This window comes from Aythya ferina, assembly GCF_964211825.1.
Source record: "Aythya ferina genome assembly, chromosome: 2".
Classification (NCBI taxonomy): Eukaryota; Metazoa; Chordata; class Aves; order Anseriformes; family Anatidae; genus Aythya; species Aythya ferina.
This window is the reverse complement of record NC_140297.1, coordinates 88761022-88784459: the sequence shown is the minus strand read 5'-3', so window position 1 is coordinate 88784459 and position 23438 is coordinate 88761022. Positions and strand designations below refer to the sequence as shown.

The 23438-nt window shown below is 42.3% G+C and overlaps 1 long non-coding RNA gene across 2 annotated transcripts in view; it reads right to left on the bottom strand.

Annotated features, from left to right (window-relative positions):
- LOC311431818 overlaps nucleotides 1–11967 on the bottom strand; it is a 70526-nt gene extending 58559 nt beyond the window's left edge. For both annotated transcript variants that reach the window (XR_014689656.1, XR_014689657.1), the window contains exons 1-2: nucleotides 11776–11967; nucleotides 2823–2927 (exon numbers count right to left, since the gene is read on the bottom strand). This is a non-coding gene — a long non-coding RNA (uncharacterized lncRNA). The remainder of the gene's footprint in view (nucleotides 1–2822; nucleotides 2928–11775) is intronic.
- Nucleotides 11968–23438: the final 11471 nt, after the last annotated feature.

Sequence of the window (23438 nt, the reverse complement as noted above, 5' to 3'; positions counted from 1 at the left end):
TAAATAAGAAAATTTAAAAAAGTGAATTAAATCAAATGGATGAACATGAAAGTGGCACAACACACAACTTTTTCAACACTAACTACAGAGCTGAACTGACCCATCAGATACTCTTCCATGTGGCCTTTTATTCAGGAGGGAGTCTGAAGCAGCACAAACAAAAACCCTACACTGACAGGACAAGCACTTCCATACTTTAACATTTTCACATACTATCAGAAAACTATTTTCAAAAGGCTCTTTTGACAACCCAGCTTGCTTATGAGCAACAAATCCTCAAAAGGGGATAGTAATCATGTTCTGCCTTTGAAAGTCTTTTCTGAGGTAAATAGATTACCATTTAGGGAAAGGCATGCTTATTCCAGATATCACATAATTTCTATTGTTTTAAGAGACAGGTTTTCTCCTGGCTGACATCTGATGCAATAATCCGCAAGTGTTATTTTACTCTGAAATTGAGAGCTAATATGTAAAACAAATAACAAAAACCTTTGTCTTCTTACAATCCCAATACAGTTCAGCCCAGTCATTTGTATCTCATAGCTATAGTAACCTTCCTCACAGCACCAACCCAGAAGCGTCATCTGTCATCCAGAAATGACAAACCATTCCTTAAGTATATTTATTATCAGCAAGTAACATCGTACACATTTTTCAAAGCATGGTCTCTCTATATATCTTACTCAGTTGAGTTCACACTTCTTTATCAATTACCCTTGTACTAGACATTGCATGACAAGTAGAAGATGAATGGAAGTAGTAAAACCAAATTCTATAAACTAGACACACAGCACAGTGCCCTGATGAATACACAGGGAAAGATAAACACATTATTTACTTTGGAAGTTAACAGTAACATTAGAGTAACATAACAGAATAGCCACTCATCCTTAACACCAAGAAGGCATCCTTCTGGAATGCAGTGGATTGCTTTCTGGAATAATTACTCTCTGTGAGTTCAAATGCTTCTTATGGAAGTGTATCTCTGCAGTATATACTTGACGTGAAGCCTTTATAATCTCAGAAGTTTGTTTGTTTGTTTAAAAAAGTGTTAGTTGGTCAGAAATAAGAACACGAATTGAAAATTTATTCCTAGAAGTTAAAGATGTCTAAATTAGGCACACACTAAACGACACATTGGGAACACTGATCTAAGATAGGTAGGTTCTGTGCATTCTTTTTTTATTCATATTTAAACTTTTTGACCCATTATATGGGTCAAATTAGGATCTTAGAATTCAATTTTGTTCCATGCTATTAAATAGTACTCATGGAAACCCATGTACAGGCATATTAATCAAGAAACCTAGCACCATGACCGAGTCATTCACTGAGCATACTTGCTCACTTTTGGTGTTTTATTTCCAAAATATGGATTCATTCATCTTGGAAGGCAAGGCTGAGACAAAATATCACTTCCTGTTTTGAGCACAAACCTGTGAAAATGTTTTTCAGAAATCCTAAATTCTTAATCTCAGTGGACTACAACAAGAAAAACAAATGTATCTAAAAGTAAGAAAAACCTCAACAATTCTAAAGCATTTGTTCTTCCCTTTCATCTCATTAGTCACTAGTAACATTGCCTTGATAATTACTTATGTCACTATGCACCCTACAGTCTTTAGATAAGCAATTTTTATATCTATTATAGAGAAGAATGCAGAGGGGGTGAGATTACTGATGAAGGCACAGCAGTTTAAAACAAAAGAAGCCCTGAAAATAAGGCATTTAAATCTTCTGGAAGGTAATCCCAGATGTAATAGACTGAATATGTCAATCTGAAGTTCATAAGATAAAAAGATAATGGAAATAAAGAGAACTATTGATTCTGTTCACAAAATGAGCACTTATACACACTCATGTACAACCCACTCTTCATTGGGAAGATTGCCAGGCACAGAGTGATAGCATAAGGAATTTTGACTTTGATGGGACAGAGTATTTATATATTTTCCAGGATGCTCATACAAAGTGTAGAAAAGACTGTGGTGGGGGGCAGCAGAGGGAAAACCCAGATGCTACTGCCATCAGTGTTGGGGGTGGCACAGGCAGAAATAATCAAAATGACCAAAAAAAAAATAAAATAAATCTCAGCCAAGTCATCTGTTTTATTACACAACCACCATATTTAGACATGAGACTGAGCTTCAAATCTTTCACCTGTTAAAAATATGCTCTTTAAGCCTGCCCATTTGTTTAGAGCCTATCCAGGATGGCAAAATCATCTTCACACACATTTAAAATAAGAGTAATAATATCTGTCTTTGTTGCAGTGAGGTCCAGCTGATATTTAGTAGTCTGGCTAACACCCAACAGTTCTCCATTTCCAAGGCAGAACATGTCACTGCGACAGCTGTAGGTGTCACTCTCACCTAACTCCATGTACTACACAGCTGCTTCCAGTGCTCTCCCATCTCTGAGCCCTGCTACTTAGAAACTTCAGGTTTAAGACTCTGAACTAATTATTTTTCCTAGCCACAGGGAAAAAGAGTTTTCTATTACATAGATGAGAATAATAAAGTTACATTTTCATCATATAAAAGCCTTTTCCTTCATCCTTAGCTTTTGCTTTTTTAAGAAAATTCAGAAAACTAATCAAAGCTTAATAATGTTCTCTCATTATTATGAGGCATGAGTTAAAGAAAATATATCAAGATATTACAAAGTGAAACTATTTTAAAATAATGCCTCTGGTCTAACCCTCCAATACAGTTTCATCACAGCTCACCTTTCCATAATTTTAGTGGAACTTCACATCAAATTACAACAGTACCAGAAACGATTTAAATTAGTTATCTGCAGAAATGCTAATGACATCTTACCTAAGAAGGCCTGGATAGCCTGTCACTAAGACAAGTGCAAGCATTTCCTTCCAGTTATTCCACCTTTAGAACCCAAACTGCATTCTGACATCTTACAGCTTATTTCTGAAAGACAGCAATATAGTGATTGATTAGCATTAGTATTATACTGCAAAGCTATTTTAGGATGCTTTCCCAAACAAGCACATTGTCATTCATCAGAAAGTCAAGAGCAAATGTTATTAGCATACTTTATAGACACTGTTTCCTTGCTGTTATAGAAGCTCTCTAAAACTTGTAATGCTATTCAGATAGGACTTTGAAGAAGTTTGATGTACAAGTGACTCTTAAAGCCTATTTCTCTTTTGTTGTTCCAGACAGCAACAACTACCCAATACTCTGTGACAGAGATTGATAGAAATGGAAATACCATCTTTACTGAAGCATTTGATGTCAACAGCAGAATATTCATACATTGCCTCCTAAATGTTGGTTAAAGCTTAATTTAACAGGAGAAAATAAATAAATAAATAAATAAATAAATAAATAAATAAATAAATAAGAAAAAAGCATAATGACCTAGTGAATTATCTTTAAGTACAATCTTTTTTATTGTGCTTCTATCTTCTCCTGGTATTAAGTTGTGGCACTCAAGTGATGAAAACAAAATATTTTGAACTGAAGTTTTTTAAATGAATCAACTGTTGAAAAGAAAAAAAAAAAAAAAAAAGGGCAGTGTTGGTTTATAATTGAGAGGAAGGACACTAAAATTTCAGCTCCTTAGAACAGCATGGAGGCTTTACACAAGCTCGAGAAACTGGTTTCTCAAGCACATGCCCATATACAAAGCATTCATAATAGTGTTCCTACACTTCAGAATAAAAGGTGTACTACTTTTTAACTTTCTGCAAGCTCAAATGCCAACACTGTGAATAGCAGGCCTGTCTGTATAATTTGGGAGTTTTCACCTCCCAAAATACTCATTGACTTTTGAAGAATCCTAGGAAGACATTCAAGTACGGACAGTGTCAATGAGATAGTGTGGCCAAAAGTTGCTAATGGCATAACTAGTTGTATTGGGTATATGTGGTAAGGTTGTGGTACCAGGGGGGCTGCAGCGGTGCCCTCTGAGAGCAGAGCCCAGCAGCTGCACCATGCCAGATCAGAGTCAGCTCCAGCCGGCTCCAAAAGGGACCCACTGCTGCCCAGAGCCAAGCCAAGAAACAATGCTGGTTGGGCCTCTGGGAAAGAACAGTTAAGAAAGGAAGAAAATAATAATAATAAATAATAATAATTAAAAAAAAAAAAAATGATGTGCTACAGCAGTTCGGAGAGAGGAGTGAGAAGCAGCCCTGCAGCCCCCCAGGTGAGTGCAGCAGGAGGGCAGGAGGTGCTCCAGGCAGGCAGCAGCAGTTCCCCTGCGGGCTGTGCAGGGAGAGACTCAGCATCCCCAAGGGATATTTCAAAGCTCTCTGAAGGACCCGTCATTATCTCTGACACTGCAGTCTCCATTAGGAAAGGGTAAATATTCCTTGCCCTTGTGGAAAGGAACTACTCAGTTAGCTGTTTCTAACCAAAATCTCTTTGTTGTCTTCGACAGACAGCCACCACATTTCTAGCCAAGCTAAACCACTGAAAATGGAAGTATTGGGACTACTTCCAACCCCTGCTGCTGCTTCTAAGCAGAACTGCGATGTAGGTGGGGACACAGCAAGAAGACACGTCCAGGCCACAGTGGAACTGAAAGGCATCTGTCTGAGCCACAGAACGAAGTCAGCGATTCCCAGTTGGAGACTGTTGCTCGACCAGTGACACAGCAGCTGGAGTGCTTCTGGTTGCTGCTGATGGGTTCCCGTGAATCAGCCAGGGATAGGAGCTATGAGAACCACTGAAGCGATCTGAAGTTACCTGAAAGAAAGAAGAGAGGAGAGAAGAAGACAAGAGGGGAGGGAAGGGGAGGGAATAAAAGGAAGGGAAGGGAGGGGATGGGATTGGAGGGGATGGGATTGGAGGGGAGGGGAGGGGAGGGGATGGGATTGGAGGGGAGGGGAGGGGAGGGGAGGGGAGGGGAGGGGAGGGGAGGGGAGGGGAGGGGAGGGGAGGGGAGGGGAGGGGAGGGGAGGGGAGGGGAGGGCAGGGCAGGGCAGGGCAGGGCAGGGCAGGGCAGGGCAGGGGAAGATAGTGTAGGGGAAGATAGTGTAGGGGAGGTTAGTGTAGGGGAGGTTAGGGGAGGGTAGGATAGTGTAGTGTAGCGTAGTAGAGGGGAGGGGAGCGTAGTGTAGGAGAGTATAGGGTAGTGTAGGGGAGCGGAGTTTAGGGGAGTGTAGGGTAGGATAGGGGAGGGGAGTGTAGGAGAGCGTAGGGGAGGGGAGCATAGGGGAGGGGAGCATAGCGTAATGTACGGTAGTGTAGCGAAGGGGAGTGTAGGGTAGTATAGGGGAGGGGAGTGTAGGGGTGTGTAGGATAGTATAGGGGAGGGGAGTGTAGCAGTGTGTAGGGACAGGGAGCATAGGGGAAGGGAGGGGAGGGGGGAGTGGGGAGGGAAGGGGAGGGAAAGGAGGGGAGGGGTGGGGAGGGGAGGGGAGGGAAAAGAGGGGATGGGAGGGGTGGGGAATGCTTCCATAAATAAAACTGTCAAATACATGACATTTTGGATCTGGAGCCAAATATTTGTGTTGCTGAAGGGATGCAAGACACAGACTCCTGATGGCTCTTGAACAGGAGGCGTTTATTGCCCTTTTTCACTACTACATGTCCTCTCCCCTTAGCCCCACGTGCTGTCCACACGCCCGAATCTATCATACAGTTGGTCAGAGACCCTCAGACATGCGCCTGGAGCCAGCCAGCTCAATTGCCCACTGCCCAAAGGTCCTCTTTAACACTGTAGCCAATTCTTGATCTCAGCCTTGCTCAAGGTTTTGTTTCTACCCCTTGTTTCCTCATTACCTCTAATTCAGGGACCTGTGAAACAGCGCGAAGCCACCTGAAAATTCCCTCCCCACACGTTGCCATTCATTCCACAACCTGATTTATCGCTGCCATCCGCGCATTGCACAGTGCCATGAAAGGTTTGGCGTGCACAGAGGTGGCTGAGGATTTTCAGAAATAACTTTCCTTAAGAACTGCATCAAGACTTTTGCTGGAAGGCAAAAGATCGGGTGATTGATTAACGTAGGGATGGCAGCTGAGCAAGGGAAGCATCTTCCAAACTTCCAAATATTTCCTGTATACAGAACTACAACTCCTCTGCTCTCCGGTTAGGAGTTTCTGTCACCTGCTCAGGAAGCAGAAGCAGTAAAATGGGATTTAGAGGATCCAGCTGAAGCGTCAGTGCCTGTTAGAGGAAACCATCAATTTACGGGCTTTGAAGAGAGTTTGACCAGTTTTCCAAGGAACATGTACTAGTGCTGCATATATATGTATGTAAGTATCTATACACCTGGCTTGTATCAGACATAGAGTGGCCATCAGGACTAGGGAAGCGGTTGTCCCTCTGTGCTCGGCTCTGGTGAGGCCGCACCTCGAGCACTGTGTTCAGCAAAGACCTCGAGGTGCTGGAGCGTGTCCGGAGAAGGGCTCTGAAGCTTGTTAAGGGTTTAGAGAACAAGTCTGGTGAGGAGCGGCTGAGGGAGCTGGGGTTGTTCAGCCTGGAGAAAAGGAGGCTCAGGGGAGACCTTCCTGTGCTCTACAGTAAGCTTAAAGGAGGCTCCAGAGAGGTGGGGATCGTTCTCTTCTCCCAAGCCCCAAGTGACAAGACAAGAGCAAAAACCCTTAAGTTGTACCAGGGGAGGTTTCGGTTGGTTATTGCGAAAAATTTCTTCACCGAAAGAGTTGCTCTGGTGGGTTTACGTGGCAAGGTTTTGGTAGCAGGGGGCCATAGGGGTGGCGTCTGTGAGAAGAATCTAGAAGCTGCCCCATGTTAGATAAGGGCTCCACTGCTGGCCAGAGCCAAGCCAAGAAACTATGTCGCTTGTTCCTCTATGAGAGCATATTTAAGAAAGGAGAAAAAAAAATAACAACAACAACAAAAAAGCTGCTTCACAGGGAGAAAGAGAGGAGAAGCAGCCCTGCAGCCCCCCAGGTAAGTGCAGCAGGAGGGCAGGAGGTGCTCCAGGCAGGCAGCAGCAGTTTCCCTGCGGGCTGTGCAGGGAGAGGCCCCCGGTGGAGCAGGCTGTCCCCCTGCAGCCCATGGGTCCCACACGGAGCAGATCTCCACGCTGCAGCCCCCCCGTGGGTGGAGGAGCCCCCGGTGGAGCAGGTGGATGTGGCCTGGAGGAGGCTGCGGCCCATGGAGAGCCCCCGCAGGAGCAGGCCCCGGGCCGGAGCTGCAGCCTGTGGAGAGGAGCCCCCGCAGGAGCAGGGGGTCTGGGGGGAGCTGCCGCCCAGCCGTGGGGGACCCGTGCTGGAGCAGTTTGCTCCTGGGGGATGGATGGATGGACCCCGTGGGACGGAGCCGTGTGGGAGCAGTGCTTGAGGAGCTGCTGCCTGTGGGCAGCCCGTGTGGGATCAGCTGGGGAAGGACGGCATCCCGTGGGAGGGACCCCACGGGGAGCAGGGGCAGGGACGGACCGAGAAGGAGCGGCGGGGACAAAGCATCAGGGACTGACCGCAGCCCTCAGTCCCCTGTTTCCCTGCGCTGCTCAGGAGGAGGAGGTGGAAGAGGGCAGATGGGGAGAAGACGTTTTTGCTTTCTTTCCTATGTTTCTCACGTGTCTAGCTTGTTGGTAGTAGGCAATAACTCTTACTATCTCCCTATGCTGAGTCTGCTTTGCCCGTCACGATAATTGTTGAGCGATCTCCCCGTCCTTATCTCAGCCCTTGAGCCCTTTGCATCGTATTTTCTCCCCCTTTCCCTTTGAGGAGGGGGAGTGAGAGAGCGGCCGTGGTGGAAACTCGGCTGCCCATTCGATTCAGACCACCGCAGTTGCAAAGGACTGGAAAAGTTTTCCGAAGAAACAAGATGGATAGTTTTCCAAAGAAACAAGAAATGCATCGTTTCCTTATTAAGGCTTCCTGGATAATTGGGGTTATTTCATATTCCGAGCTCAGAGGAAGAGAATTGTTGATTTCACCTTCTTATTTCTTACATGGAAATAAAAGGTGAACTGCTCTACAAGTACGGGCAACATATCAGAATCAAGCTCTTTTTGTCTGTAATCCTTTCTCAAGCAAAGATTTATCATGCACCTTCCACAAATGTAGGGGAGCAGGGAATAATTTTTGAACTACTCTAATTAAAGTCAGTTTGGGCATAGTGGTACTTCTCTAGCTGTTTCTGAGACATACGCATTAGCAACAGAGAGTGTTGCGCTGTCATTGCGAGGCGCCTGTGGTGATGACTTCAGAAACAGAACTGAATTATGTCACCACAGCACTTCGGGAACAGCTGCCTCTGTGCACGTTTAGCTGGGAGGGACAGAGAAGGGTGCTGGATGTGATGAAACCACACGAGGATTTGTGGATCTCCCCTTGAGGGGCACAGAGAGGGCCCATGCCCTTCTGTAAGTGTTGTGATGCTTGGCTGGGGAAAACAATGTGGTTTTGTTGTGAATGCTTCATTTTAGTATTCTGTAGTTTGTGTCAAGTCCTTACAGAAGCATCAAGTTTGGTACTTTGCTCAATGATGTAGCTGCACAGAGTGAGAACAGACCCAATGTACGGGTGAGGGCCTCTGCACGTTCTCTTCTCCCTACAGACAATCAACAAATAAGGGTAGACAGAGAAGAAGAGTGTGCTGTGGTCCTCCCATAGACCGCAAGTACTAAAGCATAAACAAGAGGCTTAAGAGTCCCCCTGTCACGTTCAAATTCAGGACAGCAATGGACTTCATCACATGGGCTGGCCTGTCGAGTAGTGTCTCAGGCTGTGGTGTATGAAGATGCACTCCATCTGCTTTCAGGGTAGCAATTGCAGTGGGCAAGCTGCCTGACCTTAACATTTTTCATTCCATTTTTCACCTGAGTTTTGCTGGTTTCCCACCATTCACTCTTGGTCTAGAAAAAAAAGAAGAAAAAAAAGATATTTTTTTTAAAAAAAAGGGAATTTGGATCAAAATAAAAGGATTTCCTTTCCATTAATTACATGTTCTTAACTTGACAGATTTGATTATCGACTTAGAAGGCAAATATCTGGCCAGAATGCAAGACTTATGCTCGCAGCGTGGGACAGCTCTCGTAAGGGTGATTCAGGGTAGCTTCTGGAAAACAAGACGTCAGATCTCCAAAACAGCTTTCTTTGTGCTAATGTAGGAAGGGCGAGTAAGAGTAAAGGTAAGAGTCCAGATACCGTAAGAAGCGGAAAGTGTGAAGGAAACTTCCTTCTGGCTGATACGGCTCCATATCTAGTTGTCAAGTATGAAGAGAGCAGTTCTAAGTTTCTTGGGGAGAGGAAAACAAAGAGACTGGGAGATTGTACAAAGAAAAAAATGGGATTAGCTATTTCAGGAAATCACAGTAACTGCAAATAGAGATTGGAAGAGTGCTTTAAGCCAAGACAGAAACTTTTTAAAACTAAAACCTAGGAGTTGGATGAACCAAGAAATTAATACATTTTGATTATGCAGGTGTGTCCAGTGTTATCTTGGGAAATATGGTTTCCACGTAAAATGTATCTGGGGCTTGAAGTTTTCCTAACGCACTTCTCTGTGTATTCCCTACTGTTTGGTAAGCGATGAGGTCACACTGCAGACAGCAGCACGTCCTCTCCCCACTACTTAGCTGTCTGTTTTCACAACATGTCTAGCAACAGAATGGCTTGGACACAACTGCGCCTATGACCGAGTTCATTCAAGCTGGTGGACAAGGTAAAAGCTCTGGACAAGCGAAGGGGAGGGAGGGATGGACATACAATATGATCACTTTAATCTCATTTCTCTAAGAATCCTTGCTGAGAAAACCAAACAAAACAGAACGGAACAGAACAAATGAAGCAAGCAGCCAGCTTGCTGGAGACATTGTCTGGGAAACAGTGAAAACACATGCAGACAAAAACATACCAAAGGACTAACTAACTCTTGGAGCTTAATTCTACTCCAACATCATAACCTCAAAGTCCTGTTTCTGTTCATAACAGGCTGGTACAGTAACATGGCGCATTTGATGACTTTGCAGCATAGATGTCAGGAATGCAGCTTGGGATCACCTCCTTCTACTTAGACTTCAGTTTGAAGGGATGAGCAAGTAATTTTCCCTGGGTTGACGGAAATCTAAAGTCTGTTTTCTAACACTCTTACAGACACTTCTCTGTCCATCGGCCTGTCCTGCCAGCTCTGGTGTGAGTGTGAAGTTGTGGCAAGAGGGGTTTCCCGTTCCTATTTCACCTGGTGGACACCAGCTTTCCTAGGAAATTGCTGATGTTGCTGAGCAGGCAGCAGTATCAAAGCCCTAGATTCAGAAAGAAGCAAAGCAAGCTAGAGGAAAACTGTATGTCCTGGTAATTTTCTTTCTTTTTATTTTTTCATTCTTCACTTGTAAGAAAATCTAAGTCTTTACACCATTTGTTTGAAAACACAGCTTTATGGAAATGCTCACGGGTGTGCTCCTTCACCTTGTTTGGAACCTGCTTAACCTCGCTTCAGCTATAGGACACCTATGCTCAAATTTATGCTTCCCATGATAAAGCGGCGTTCTTTCGGTATTCTTTTCTGTGATGGTTGCAGGTGAGGTTGAAAAGAGTTGTCAGTACGATTCTTCGTTTCCTTTGCAGTATCCAAAACTCCGTATTACAGCGGATCTTCTCCTCTGATCTGAAAAGCTTCACAGGCCAAAAGAGAATTGAGATGAAGAAGGAAATAGAGAATGCTGACCAGTATTTCCAATTACCACCCGTAAGTTTTGTGAAAGAATCTGGTGCATTTCTGTAGTGGTAGAAAGTTAATAAAGTCATGATCGTGCACTTGAAGGCAAGCAATGCTCTAAAAACGAAGAATGCAAGGCCCTGGTTAAGGACAATCTTCAGGCTGCTTCTCGATCAACAGCTCATTTGGTTCTTCCACAACCTCATCTCCGCTTGCTTAGAAGTTGTGAAGGTCGGAAGCGCACTCCGTGTTTTTCATCCCCTCTGTGTATCTTTTCCCTAACAGCAACTTCTGTCTTGGCTCTTCACATCAAGCTAGAGCAGTTTCTTTGCCTCCGCAACCTGCAGGCTGTCCTCTCGTGTGTACCTGTGGTGGACTGAGGGTAATGCTTGTAACGCACACAGATGCTGTATTCACTAGGACTTTTAGAAAAGAGAGCAAGAAGCTAACCTGCGCAGCAGTTTCTTAGGTTTCTGTATATCTATCTCTCTCTCTCTCTCTCTGCGTATATATTTCATTACTTATTTACTTATTTAAAGATCCTTTAAATATAGTAGATACTTTAAGAAAGCTTACTTGTCCTTCTCCTTTACTTGTTTGTAACGTTTACTTTTCTAACCAATCCTTAATGTTACAACGTTGGATTTATTTAGTTCTCAGTTCTTAGAAGTTCTCAAAGCACATCAGTGACTTCTGTATTTCTCAATCTTCCCATCTGCATTGAGACCTCTTATCTGAATTTAGGTATTAGGCGAAGAAGAACACTGAAACCAGCTGAAGCCGTATCAGCATAGATGCTTTTATGCTAGGAAGTAATTCAGAGTGCTTCCATGGTGTACTTTAGACAGATTTACTCCGGTCCTCTGGACTCAGCATCCCCAAGGGATATTTGAAAGCTCTCTGAAGGACCCGTCATTATCTCTGACACTGCAGTCTCCATTAGGAAGGGGTAAATATTCCTTGCCCTTGTGCGAAGGAACTACTCAGTTAGCTGTTTCTAACCAAAATCTCTTTGTTGTCTTCTATTGACAGACACCACCCGGCTAGCCAAGCTAAACCACTGAAAATGGAAGCAGTGGGACTACTTCCAAACCCTGCTGCTGCTTCTAAGCAGAACTGCGATGTAGGTGGGGACACAGCAAGAAGACACGTCCAGGCCACAGTGGAACTGAAAGGCACCTGTCTGAGCCACAGAACGAAGTCAGCGATTCCCAGTTGGAGACTGTTGCTCAACCAGTGACACAGCAGCTGGAGCGCTTCTGGTTGCTGCTGATGGGTTCCCGTGAATCAGCCAGGGATAGGAGCTATGAGAACCACTGAAGCGATCTGAAGTTACCTGAAAGAAAGAAGAGAGGAGAGAAGAAGACAAGAGGGGAGGGAAGGGGAGGGAATAAAAGGAAGGGAAGGGAGGGGATGGGATTGGAGGGGATGGGATTGGAGGGGAGGGGAGGGGATGGGATGGGATTGGAGGGGAGGGGAGGGGAGGGGAGGGGAGGGGAGGGGAGGGGAGGGGAGGGGAGGGGAGGGGAGGGCAGGGCAGGGCAGGGCAGGGCAGGGCAGGGCAGGGCAGGGCAGGGCAGGGCAGGGCAGGGCAGGGCAGGGGAAGATAGTGTAGGGGAAGATAGTGTAGGGGAGGTTAGGGGAGGGTAGGATAGTGTAGTGTAGCGTAGTAGAGGGGAGGGGAGCGTAGTGTAGGAGAGTATAGGGTAGTGTAGGGGAGCGGAGTTTAGGGGAGTGTAGGGTAGGATAGGGGAGGGGAGTGTAGGAGAGCGTAGGGGAGGGGAGCATAGGGGAGGGGAGCATAGCGTAATGTACGGTAGTGTAGCGAAGGGGAGTGTAGGGTAGTATAGGGGAGGGGAGTGTAGGGGTGTGTAGGATAGTATAGGGGAGGGGAGTGTAGCAGTGTGTAGGGACAGGGAGCATAGGGGAAGGGAGGGGAGGGGGGAGTGGGGAGGGAAGGGGAGGGAAAGGAGGGGAGGGGTGGGGAGGGGAGGGGAGGGAAAAGAGGGGATGGGAGGGGTGGGGAATGCTTCCATAAATAAAACTGTCAAATACATGACATTTTGGATCTGGAGCCAAATATTTGTGTTGCTGAAGGGATGCAAGACACAGACTCCTGATGGCTCTTGAACAGGAGGCGTTTATTGCCCTTTTTCACTACTACATGTCCTCTCCCCTTAGCCCCACGTGCTGTCCACACGCCCGAATCTATCATACAGTTGGTCAGAGACCCTCAGACACGCGCCTGGAGCCAGCCAGCTCAATTGCCCACTGCCCAAAGGTCCTCTTTAACACTGTAGCCAATTCTTGATCTCAGCCTTGCTCAAGGTTTTGTTTCTACCCCTTGTTTCCTCATTACCTCTAATTCAGGGACCTGTGAAACAGCGCGAAGCCACCTGAAAATTCCCTCCCCACACGTTGCCATTCATTCCACAACCTGATTTATCGCTGCCATCCGCGCATTGCACAGTGCCATGAAAGGTTTGGCGTGCACAGAGGTGGCTGAGGATTTTCAGAAATAACTTTCCTTAAGAACTGCATCAAGACTTTTGCTGGAAGGCAAAAGATCGGGTGATTGATTAACGTAGGGATGGCAGCTGAGCAAGGGAAGCATCTTCCAAACTTCCAAATATTTCCTGTATACAGAACTACAACTCCTCTGCTCTCCGGTTAGGAGTTTCTGTCACCTGCTCAGGAAGCAGAAGCAGTAAAATGGGATTTAGAGGATCCAGCTGAAGCGTCAGTGCCTGTTAGAGGAAACCATCAATTTACGGGCTTTGAAGAGAGTTTGACCAGTTTTCCAAGGAACATGTACTAGTGCTGCATATATATGTATGTAAGTATCTATACACCTGGCTTGTATCAGACATAGAGTGGCCATCAGGACTAGGGAAGCGGTTGTCCCTCTGTGCTCGGCTCTGGTGAGGCCGCACCTCGAGCACTGTGTTCAGCAAAGACCTCGAGGTGCTGGAGCGTGTCCGGAGAAGGGCTCTGAAGCTTGTTAAGGGTTTAGAGAACAAGTCTGGTGAGGAGCGGCTGAGGGAGCTGGGGTTGTTCAGCCTGGAGAAAAGGAGGCTCAGGGGAGACCTTCCTGTGCTCTACAGTAAGCTTAAAGGAGGCTCCAGAGAGGTGGGGATCGTTCTCTTCTCCCAAGCCCCAAGTGACAAGACAAGAGCAAAAACCCTTAAGTTGTACCAGGGGAGGTTTCGGTTGGTTATTGCGAAAAATTTCTTCACCGAAAGAGTTGCTCTGGTGGGTTTACGTGGCAAGGTTTTGGTAGCAGGGGGCCATAGGGGTGGCGTCTGTGAGAAGAATCTAGAAGCTGCCCCATGTTAGATAAGGGCTCCACTGCTGGCCAGAGCCAAGCCAAGAAACTATGTCGCTTGTTCCTCTATGAGAGCATATTTAAGAAAGGAGAAAAAAAAATAACAACAACAACAAAAAAGCTGCTTCACAGGGAGAAAGAGAGGAGAAGCAGCCCTGCAGCCCCCCAGGTAAGTGCAGCAGGAGGGCAGGAGGTGCTCCAGGCAGGCAGCAGCAGTTTCCCTGCGGGCTGTGCAGGGAGAGGCCCCCGGTGGAGCAGGCTGTCCCCCTGCAGCCCATGGGTCCCACACGGAGCAGATCTCCACGCTGCAGCCCCCCCGTGGGTGGAGGAGCCCCCGGTGGAGCAGGTGGATGTGGCCTGGAGGAGGCTGCGGCCCATGGAGAGCCCCCGCAGGAGCAGGCCCCGGGCCGGAGCTGCAGCCTGTGGAGAGGAGCCCCCGCAGGAGCAGGGGGTCTGGGGGGAGCTGCCGCCCAGCCGTGGGGGACCCGTGCTGGAGCAGTTTGCTCCTGGGGGATGGATGGATGGACCCCGTGGGACGGAGCCGTGTGGGAGCAGTGCTTGAGGAGCTGCTGCCTGTGGGAAGTCCATGCAGGATCATTTCCTGTGGGCGTTAACTCATGTGAAGCAGGGGCAGAGTGTCTGTGATGTAGTGTCAGAGACACTGGAGGCAAAGCATCATGGACTGACCATAGTCCCCGGTCTCAGTTCCACTGTGCTACTCCGGACAGGAGACAGCAGAGAGTGTATGGGGGTGGGAGGCAGGGCGTGGAAGGGTGGGACAGGGGGGTGCTTTTGGTTTGCTTTTAGTTTCTCACTGTTCTAGTCTGTGAGAATTTGTTGTTGGTGGCAGGCAATATATTACATTAATATCCCTATGCTGTCTGTTTTGCCCATGACTGTAATTGGTGAGTGATCTGCCTGCCCTCATCTCAACCCTTGAGCCTCTTTCATCGTATTTTTTCTTCCTTTGCCTTTAAGGAGAGGAGCTCATCTGTCCAGAAGGGTAAAATCATCATGTTGGTATGAAATTTTGTCCTGTATCTTGCTTTGTGCAAGCCATTATAGGCTGCTTGGGTAACTAGAACAGCTTAAAGTTACACTCATTCTAACCCATTAAGTACCTTTGACAGCACAGCTCTGCAAGACTGAAATGGAAGCTAGATAAAGATCGAGGCATGACTGTAGTCAGATTGTAGTACTGTACCTAAGCATCATCATCTGGCACAACCCTGACTACAGTGACAAGAACAGCTTTCAAAGGAGAGGAAGTCTTTACATTTAGGTTGGAAAAAAACAAACTGTGAAAATATTTCACTATTATGACTAAATGTAACAAAGTGTTGTCATTTTCTCCAACGTTCATGTTGTGTCATGCATACATGTTCACTGCATTCACTGCATTTTTATTGCTTTGCCATTCCAAGTAAATAAGCATCAAGTAATAATCTATTCCATAACTCTGCATTCATAAGCTTGTTATGCTAAGCAAGGTGTAAGCACAGCATGCACCTTTTATGTGAATTCTCATTTTAAGTGAACAAACCCTATACCCGTTCAGAACCAAAAGATCAACATAGTCATATATTGCCTGAAAGTTGAAAATTAAAGCTTGACAGTTACTGAACTATCATATGTGATACAGAAATCTCCATGGTGACAGGATTTGCCTTTCCAATATTATAGGTAGGAATTACATTTAGCACTTCTTATAATTTGACAACCATTTAAGCTACAGCAAGCCATATAAATGTATGGCCCTATTACATGTGGGGGTGGGGGGTGTTAGTGTTAAGGGTTGGGACGCTGCAGGTACAGTCAAAATATGCTACAGAGCATCATGTACACTTAAAAATTGTTTGATTTTTCTAGATGCTCGGGTGGTTTCATTTCATATTTGGTGTCCAAGTAAGCCTGAAAAACACCAAGTTCATAAACATTACCAAGCTCTTCACAGTTTTGAGCAGAATAAAATCACCTTGGAATGCCTAGGGAGAACTTCAGTCACTGGTATTTGCTCAAAATGTTCATACAGCTCAGTTCTCATAGCCAGAGTTCATGAAGGACAGAGCCAAATAATTTCTGCCCAGCTTCACATTTCATAGGAACCATGGTTTATAGCCCCAACTTAAACATGATTATGTTTGGTGTTTGGCTGCATGTACCTCACTGAAAATTGAGTTTTGATTTAGCACAATCATTTTAACTAAGCACAACACTAAACACAACCTGCAGTTCATACACAGATGGATTAAGTGTGATACCACATCAGCTAGGAAACGTGATGTTAAATCTAAATTTAACTTCCCATGTTGATACTTTAAACACATTAATCTCTCCATGCACACAAATTCACACTTATATAACTACCTTTTGATTTTTTCTTGCCATCTAAATCAATTCTGAACTTCAGCAGAAAAATAAGCAATTTGTTCAGAAAAGATATGTAAGCAAATATTTTAAGATATATATGCTTATGCAATACATTTGTTATCATATATAAGCTGCACACAGAGTACACCTTCTGCAGTTGGCAACTATAGTGAAATAAATGTTACAATTTTGCACTAGAAGTGGAAGACTACCTTTTAAATTTTTAATTCTTATTTTTAATAATCCTATTTGTTTACTCATTCTTAATGGTGCTCCCGCCCCCCCCCCCCCCCCCCCTTTTTTTTTAACCTTTATGTAAACACTTATTGCTCCTAAGAGGAACATAACATTGCTTTTTCCATATTGTCCTACACATTGTGTACATACTTAAAATTATACCACTCTAGCCTGCCAAACAGAAATGCTGAAGAGTTGTATATGTGTTTACCAAAATTCCAGACCATGGCAATTAGAACCCATCCCCTATAAACTGATATTTCAAGGACAGAAATGCTTCATCATCAGAAATCCAAACATTAGTGTGAAGATTAGAGTTTCCTAATCTTTGTACTGAAGAGCCCCAATCATGACCCAAGGTTTGCTTTGCACAGAGATTCTTTGTACCACGATCTCATAACCTGCATTTCATCCTTATTGACAAGGTTCTAAAAAACAGCTGTCAGAAATTTACAATTGGCATTGCTATTTTTTTTAAATCAGGTCTTTATTCTCCACAGTCTCACAATACAACCAGAACTACACAAATTTACAGTTTCCTACTTCACAGGATAATTATCATGTCTAAGACGTGGCTTTGAAAGGTAAAGGCAATGAAGTTCCCTGCTTCACAAAGGCAACGTTTAGAATGATTTGTTTCGAAGATACACTTAGAAGTAGGGTACGTAATCCTGAATCCTCAAATGTATTCCTACATTTTGTACCCTCAATGTGACCACAGCTATAATTAATCTTTCTATATTCAGAATTAATTCCCTGTATTCTGTGTGTCTATTAAAGCTTGTCTTTAGTTTTATATATTATACTTGCCTCCCTCTCAAAGTGGAAAGATTTATTATGCTCACTTGTTGAAAGACTTTCATTGTTCAGGCTATTAGTTTGATTCATCCTCAAGTTTTTAAAGGTCAGCTGCAAACCCACAAACAGCTTGACAAACAACCAACCTTTATAGATGAATATCAAATTTACGTGATATTATATCATTCTCATACTCTTGTAATTTGCAGCAATCTAGTTCATAGCATGTCATTTAAAGATATGTAGGTCCTGAATTATTCATGGATTCAACCACCAATAAATTGTTCAGAACTATCCTTCTTCCTTGAATACCTGTTTCCATTTAAATTATTCAAATTGCAAATAATCTATTCAGAATTTAAGCAGATAACCAAAATCACCACTGAATTTGTTTACTTATTAATCACATTCTAATAAGTTAGTTCAACAGAAGGTACTCAAACTGGTACCTGTAGCATATGTAGCATAACTTATACATCAATTATGGTTTGTTTAGAAGAAATGCGCGCATCATTATAACAGATATAATTCTTCTCACAAGTGTGTGCACACCTGTGTGTGTATATGCATATACACATGCACAAAAAGCAAAGACAAGTTAAATGGCTACTGGCTTCAAAACAAACTGTTGGGCTGTTAGTAAAGCTGGTGATTAGAGATAACGCAGAAAAAATATGGTGTATAAGACCCCATCAGAATTTTCAGCTTACATTTCATAAGAATTGAAGTTTAATTTAGGAATAAAAGGATGTGATAAGTATGAAAAAAGGCAGCCCCGTGCCAGGCCTACACGTCTTAACCCAACATAAGTAATTTGCACTGCTTTAAGTACTCTACAATGAGCAAATCATACTACCTTTTCAAATATTTTCAACAGGATAGCAATAATCTTTTCTTTATACATGTTGACTGGGGAAAAGAAGCACAAAATGATTTTACTTCTTTGATATGTGAAGTCAGAATACATATATAGGCACTTCATAGACAGACCTAAGGTTAAGAGTAAATAGAAATTATTTATCTAAGGATACCTTTGCCTCTTTCATGAGGATGGAATCAGTTGTCTGATATTCAGGATATTTAAAATTAACAGTTTATTCACTACTATATATTTTTTACTACTACTATTTGAAAGTAGTAGTATTTACTCCTACTTTTGAAAGTTTTGTATTTCTACAGTGATTAATATTTTTCATAGCATTTGCCTTTTGATTTCAGAAGTCACTTCTAAAAACTGACTAGTTTCTCAGCATTGATTAATGGATTAATGGATTATTTATCTCAGTTACTGTGCAGTTCTGGTCGACTGATTACTTTGAAGTCCTTTAATACTAAAGAAATACATCAGCTTCAACATTGTTGTTTTGTTTGTTTGTTTGTTTTGTTTTTTAATTATGGAAATAACTGAAATATCCACAAAGATTCTACCATCAGAATTATTTGTGGAAGTCACATAGCAGAAATAAATATGGGACCAGCCTCAAACTCTATCCAATTAAGATTTTACACACTAAAACAGGCCACAATAGTAAATACGTCACAATAAACGGAACCTTTTCAGCCATCCTTCATGTTATCTTCATATAAAATAACTCATTACTTCTGAAAGAAACACCATTATGAAATTTCATATAAAGATTTATATAAGGCATTGTACACATTTGTGACATTCTCATAGGTTTATAAGGTCTTGCAAGTGCTCTACCACATCACAAAAAGTTAGGCTGTTATGAACCAAAATGGAGAGGGTGGAGAAATGAATATAAATTCATACTACTGGAGTCCATATGCTATCATTCATGGGGATGCCTATTTTGTGCAGGGAAATTGACTTCCATCCCACTCTTAGGTCACTCAGAAGCTTACAGATTACTTGAATTTAAAATATGCTTATGTACAACATTATCCCACACCTTCTCTTTAAAAGTGTATGTTTTAATCCTATTCATTTAGGAGCTATCCTGGCACATACTTTCCATGTATGATAACTACGTAACAGCTTCTATGGGCAGCAGAAATTTATTCTCATTTGCACTAAGACAATTTCATAACATAAAAGGAAATCTGGAAGTTCTTGAATTTCATCCACAGCAAGCATTACCTTCCACAGCTGATTAAGTTTATAGGAAATACTTGGCTTGCTCTACCACTTTTTAATATCACTACTTCAAATTACTTCCGTTAATATGAATTAAAAAAATAAATAAAATAAAAAAGTACTGTCATGGGGTTTTGATATGTCCTTTTTGTTAATGTCAGAAAGAGACCAACTTACCTAATGCTACCAAGTCAGTGCTGATCCCAAATACAGGCCAAGATCACAGAGACACATTGAAACCCTGCTCTAGCTGTTAGATGATGCCTTCAGCACCTGGAAAGAAGATGCTAAAGCTGAGCTTGGGCTCAGCTCTCAAAGACGTCACTTGCGTTCTGTTTTCTTATTTTACCCCAACAAAGTCCAATTTCTTACCTCGTACGGCTTTCTATTTTCAAAAGCACAGATGACTTTGTGTATTCAATGGCATCTTTTTTTAGGGGTGGGGCTTGTATTTTTGTATTTGACAAATACACCTGTGATCTTGTTTTCATGCATATGCTAGGCTTCCCACCTGGAATATCTGTCCCCTGCTCCATCATAGCAACTCCAGCTTGAGAGGAAATGCTATAGATCTTCTCATGGGAGATGCTGAACAACCAAGGAGGTAAAAAAGAATAAGAAGCACCCGAATCAGAAAGCCGTCATGACGAGATGAAACACTTCCCAGAAATTAAAAGTTTGTTTGGGTGATACATGTTTTACTCTTTTGCAGAGTAAAAGAGTACACTTAAAAAACAAACAAACAAACAAACAAACAAACAAACAAAATGAGAAATGTGGCCAAAAGAGTAGAAAACAAAAAATTTTCTGATAAACTGTAAAGGCCAGCCAACTGGTTGATACTCTTATTGCTCCTTTATAACATGGAAACATCTTTCATTGGCCTTTCAAATCTAGCAGGTATTGACAGAATACTCTTGGCCAGGTACTAAGGTTATTAGTGATAAAAATGTGTCCTGAGGCTCAGGCACGTATATGCATATATTTCAAGCTTACTGCAGCTACAGAAATTGGCAGCCCTAAGATAAAGCTGAATAAAGACGATCATTCTTCTCCAGTTCTTTCATTACTAGACTCTCCAGCTACTTTCCCTTCAGGCTTTTAAACACAGTTTTCTGCACATTTTGATATGCTCTTTTGTCAGGATACCCTAGAACAGCACGGTTATTACTGTAACTGTCCTATACGCCATACACCCCAGTCTTTAAAAGAAAAAAAAAAGGAAAGGAAAAAAAAAAAAAAAACACCACTCTGAAGTGTGAAGAACACAACTTTAAGCCAAGAGGTAGCCTTGGATCTTTGTACAAAGAAGACAGTTCAGGAAAGCCACATACTGCAGATTGCTGCCATGCTACCTGCTGCTGCAATTCCATATCCTGCTCATCTTCCCCCTCCCTTTTCCAGCAGAACTAATGGAGAGAGCACTGCTGGCTCAGGCACAAGCAAGTTATCATGATCTTAATGGGTTATGCTGCCAAGCTGAAGTAGCCATCTGCCTGCATGCTTTTAGCCCACTTCAATTATGAGATAACACAATTTAGCTTAATCTTCAGCGTAAGAGCTAAATGTGAGATAACATGACTTCTCTTAAATCTGAAACTAAACTGCATTATCTCTCAATTTGACAGGCAAAGCATGCACCCAACTAATGGATAGCAAAGGTTAGCTGAAGGGAGGAAACTTGTTAAGCCATTACAACTCAATCATGCTAATGAAAGGTTTAATCTAATGTGCTTTACAGTGTATCTGCAGTGGTAAGTGCCGTTAAGGATGCATTCGTGAACAGTTACTCTGGCTCAGATGAGGAACAATAATTCATAAAGCTGTGCAGTTCATCTGTGATGCTTGACAGATCATACAACCTTTGTATATACAAACTAGATTTTGTACTAGAATAAGTCAAATAAACCTGAACAAAGTTGTTTAATATTCATCCATAGGCTACCCTCCTTTTCTGAGGAGGGTAGTCCACTAATCTATGGTGTGAAGACTATATAAGTCTTCTGCAAACTAGATACAAGTCTCTTCATCTGGGGATCCTTTTTGCAAAGCAAATAAAAATAAACACTACATCCAGTTTTATTAATACATAGTTCCAGATTCATGCCCAGAGAGACAAAAACATTGCAGTCTCCATCACCTGCTGAGACCAGGAAGTAATGATCTATGTCGCAAAGACATAGGTGACCACTCCATTTTCAAAAAAAAAATAAAAATTAGAGCCTATAAAAAGTTACCATTTATTTTACTCATATCTATGTTTAATAAATTAATGCCTCATCACACAATGATGTGTAACATGTTTTCTTATGGGAAAAATGGTAATTTAGGAGCTTTTAATCTGAATTAAAACATGTAACAAAATAGCTAGTACTAGTCTACTACTCCTGAGAAACAACTGTTTTCCTTTCAAAGGACTGTTATTTGCTCAAATACATTCTCAGTACTTACACTACTGGAAATGTCCAACAAAACTATATTTATCTTACTGAAAAAAAAAAAAAAAAAAAAAAAAAAAAAGTATATTGCTTTCTGGCTACTTAATAATATGGCAAGACATTTTATTTTTAAATAAATGGTAGTATTACTAACCAGGCTTACCCTATGCTTACTCTACTGACTTCAGCAGAGGTACAACAAAGATAACTCTGGTCCATTATGCCAAAGTGACCTGGAGCCAAATTATGATGAATTATCAGGCAGTGGGAGTTAAAAATAAATAAATATAAAAATAATAATAAAAAAAAAAAAAAACAAAGCTTCTGTTCAGAATGAATACTAATAAGGCTGAAAAACTCCAACGCAAATTACTGTACTTGTACAATATGCCATTGATTAAGATAACTACATAAAATAATGCCTCTTCGTATTAATATCTTTCCGTAAGATCACACTACTTACAATATTACCATTAGCCTCATAATTTTTTCCTAACTTTTGTTTTAAAATAAAGCAAAAAACAAACAACAACAAAAAGCATTAAAATATTTTAAACACGTATGGATAACCAAGAACATCCACCAGGGGATGATTGCTTTAAAAATCATTTCTTTTAATCTTGATTTTGAAGCAAATATACATTCAATTGTAACATACTTGTATATGACACTTATTCTAACCTGCTATCTCTTATTGGACCAAAACATATTTTGCAAGCACTAGAAGCACCCACAATCTGCATCTTTAATTACAACTTAATGCCATTGTTTTCTTTCTCCTTTTAATTACAACTTCAATGGCATAGTGGAAATCTCAACAAAAGCACTGCTTTTCTTCTTGTTTTCGTAAGTATTTTGCTGCTGCATAAGACTTACAAGTTCCAGAACCAGTTCACTAAGTACTCCTAACAATTAAAACATAACAAATGAAAACTGTGCAAAGAAAGATGCTGTTATAGAGTAATCATTCAGTATTACTAGTATGTGTGCAATCATAAGAAGGTTTTTGTGTTATTTGTTCTTTTATTTATAAACCATAACAGGGAACTTGTATGCTGTATTGATACATATAAAAATTTTAAGTTATAACTGACATTCTCATATTAATTGCCCAATTAAAAGCTCACGGTATTACCTGATCTACAGTGAACAACAGACTGTTTCAGATTGGATTCGGTACTGAAAATGTCACTTGGGCAACTGCATGGCCAAGGACATCTGCTTTGTTGTCCCCAAAGAGGACAGATGTAATTTCAGGATCTTTTTCAGCCAGCAGGGAACATCCCTAGTGACAACTTTTTCTCCCCTATGGAAAAGAAAATACATCCATGCCCAGTGTTAATTGTAAACTATTATAAATCTGGCATTATGTAGTACATCTAGACTTTTCAAGTTAATTGATTAAAACATTATCATTTGTCTACATGACTACCTTCTCTCTGCCTAATAATGTGAAACAATTCACAACATGGTAGTCTACCCAAAGCTGAAAGCTTAATCTAACTAATGAGCAACATTCATCACAGTCCAGTGGGGACAGTCAAGTTTCAGACAATGGAACCAATTTAAGCTTGTT